This window comes from Nomia melanderi, chromosome 13 (assembly GCF_051020985.1).
Source record: "Nomia melanderi isolate GNS246 chromosome 13, iyNomMela1, whole genome shotgun sequence".
In the NCBI taxonomy this organism is placed as follows: Eukaryota; Metazoa; Arthropoda; class Insecta; order Hymenoptera; family Halictidae; genus Nomia; species Nomia melanderi.
In genome coordinates, this window is record NC_135011.1 from 14,105,296 (window position 1) to 14,108,728 (window position 3,433).

Genomic DNA, 3,433 nt, shown 5'->3' on the forward strand with positions numbered 1-3,433 from the left:
CTGCCCGTATCCCGGCCTACAATTCAAAGGGGATTTCGCCCGCTAGGGTCAACGTCGCCAACGTGAAACTGGTGCGGTACCTTCTAATGGCCCTGATGGTCAGTGGCCTTCGGAGCCGGCGCAACTTTTAAATATTATGCCGGCCATTCGTCCTAGCTGGGGCACACATCTGGGCCCCGTACAGGACCATCGACCGCAGCACGCCCATACACAGGCGGCGCAGCATATCCCCGAGTCCCTGAGATTCGGCAGGAGGCAGCTTCAAGCGGACGCAGCCCACTCGACTCGGGGGATCAGACGATCGAAATCCGTTTCGAACCTCCAGTGGTCATCGAGGTGGAGCTCCAAGTATTTCATACTGGGGACCACTTCGACGCAGACTCGACCCACCTGGAGCCACGACCTCGGGAGAGGTCTCGGCCGCGGCCGCACATTGAAATAGACGGTCTCCCGAGCGTCTCCCCGACGGCCATTAGTTTTTTATAGTTTTATACAGATTTGTATTGTTTTATACAGTTTTATATAATTTTATACAGTTTTATATAGTTTTATACAGTATTATTTAGTTTTACATAGTTTTATACACGTTTCTATAGTTTTACATTGTTTTAAAGAGTTTCATATAGTTTTATATAGTTTAATATATTTTTATATAGTTTTATATAGTTTTATACAGTTTTATATAGTTTTATATAATTTTATATAATTTTATATAGTTTTATATAGTTTTATATAGATTTATATAGTTATATATAGTTTTATACAGATTTATATAGTTTTATATAATTTCATAGAGTTTTATATAGTTTTGTATAGTTTTCAAAGTTTTATGTAGTTTGTTATAGTTTTATATAGTTTTATATAATTTTATATAGGTTTATATAGTTTTAAGTAGTTTTATATAGTTTTATATAGTTTTATATAGTTTTATATAGTTTTATATTGTTTTACGAACTGTTACATTGTTTTATGTAGCTTTATACAGTTTTATATAGTTTTACATAGTTTTATATTGTTTTATATAGTTTTATATAGTTTTATATAGTTTTAAATAATTTTATATTGTTTTATTTAGTTTTATATAGTTTTATATAATTTGATATACTTTTATATAGTTTTGTACAGTTTTAAATAGTCTTATGTAGTTTTATATAGATTTATATAGGTTTATATAGTTTTATATAATTTTATATAGTTATATATAGTTTTATATAGTTACATATAGTTTTATATAGTTTTATATAGTTTTGTATAGTTTTATATAGTTTTATGTAGTTTTATATGGTTTTATATAGTTTTATATAGTTTTACATAGTTGTATATTTTTATATATAATTTTATATAGTTTTATATAGTTTTGTATAGTTTTAAAAAGTTTTTTAGAGTTTTATATAGTTTTATATAGTTTAATAGTTTTATACAGTTTTATATAATTTTATATAGTTTTACATAGATTTATATTGTTTTCTATAGTTTCATATAGGTTTATTAGCTTTATATAGTTTTATAGAGTTTTATATAGTTTTATATAGTTCACTATAGTTTTATTAGTTTTATATAGTTTTATACAGTTTTATATAGTTCAATATAGTTTTATATATTTTTATACAGTTTTATATGGTATTGTATAGTTTTATATAGTTTTATATAGTTTTATATAGTTTTATATAGTTTACTATAGTTTTATTAGTTTTATATAGTTTTATACAGTTTTATATAGTTCAATATAGTTTTATATAGTTTTATACAGTTTTATATGGTATTGTATAGTTTTATATAGTTTTATATAGTTTTATATAGTTTTATACTGTTTTATATAGTTATATACAGCATTATGTAGTATCATATAGTTTCATTAGTTTTATATAGTTTTATATAGTTTTGTATAGTTTTATATAGTTTCATATAGTTTTATATAGTTTTATTTAGTTTTATATAGTTTTATATAGTTTTATGTAGTTTTATATAGTTTTATATAGTTTTATACAGTTTTGTATAGTTTCATGTAGTATTATATAGTTTTATATAGTTTACTATAGTTTTATTAGTTTTATATAGTTTTATATAGTTTTATATAGTTTAATATAGTTTTGTATAGTTTTATATAGTTTCATATAGTTTTATATAGTTTTATTTAGTTTTATATAGTTTTATATAGTTTTATGTAGTTTTATATAGTTTTATATAGTTTTATACAGTTTTGTATAGTTTTATATAGTTTTATTAGATTGATATAGGCTTATACAGTTTTATAAATTTTTATATAGATTCATATAGTTTTATTAGTTTTATATAGTTTTATTAGTGATATACATTTTTATATAGTTTTTATATAGTTTTATTAGTTTTATATAGTTTTATGTAGTTTTATATAGTTTTATATAGTTTTACACAGTTTTATATAGTTTTATTAGTTTTATATAGTTTTATATAGTTTTATATAGTTTTATATAGTTTTATATAGTTTTATATAGTTTTATATAGTTTTATACAGTTTTATATACTTTTATATAGTTTTATTTGTTTTGTATAGTTTTATATACTTTTATTAGTTTGATATAGGCTTATACAGTTTCATAAATTTTTATATAGATTCATATAGTTTTATATAGTTTTATATAGATTTACACAGTTTTATATAGTTTTATATAGTTTTATACAGTTTTATATAGTTTTATATAGTTTTATATTGTTTTATATAGTTTTATATAGTTTTATATAGTTTTATATAGTTTTATTTGTTTTGTATAGTTTTATATAGTTTTATTAGTTTGATATAGCCTTATACAGTTTTATACAGTTTTATATAGATTCATATAGTTTTATTAGTTTCATATAGTATTATACAGTTTTATTAGTTTTATACAGTTTTATATAGTTTTTATATATTTTTATTAGTTTTATATAGTTTTATATAGTTTTATATAGTTTTATATAGTTTTATATAGTTTTATAGAGTTTTATATAGTTTTATATAGTTTTATATAGTTTTATATAGTTTTATATAGTTTTACACAGATTTATACAGTTTTATTAGTTGTATTCAGTTTTATATAGTTTTTATATAGTTTTATATAGTTTTATATAGTTTTATATAGTTTTACACAGTTTTATATAGTTTTATATAGTTTTATATAGTTTTATATAGTTTTATACAGTTTTATGTAGTTTTATATAGTTTTATATAGTTTTATATAGTTTTATATAGTTTTACACAGATTTATACAGTTTTATTAGTTGTATTCAGTTTTATATAGTTTTTATATAGTTTTATATAGTTTTATATAGTTTTATATAGTTTTACACAGTTTTATATAGTTTTATTAGTTTTATATAGTTTTATATAGTTTTATATAGTTTTATATAGTCTTATATTGTTTTATACAGTTTTATATACTTTTATATAGTTTTATTTGTTTTGTATAGTTTTATA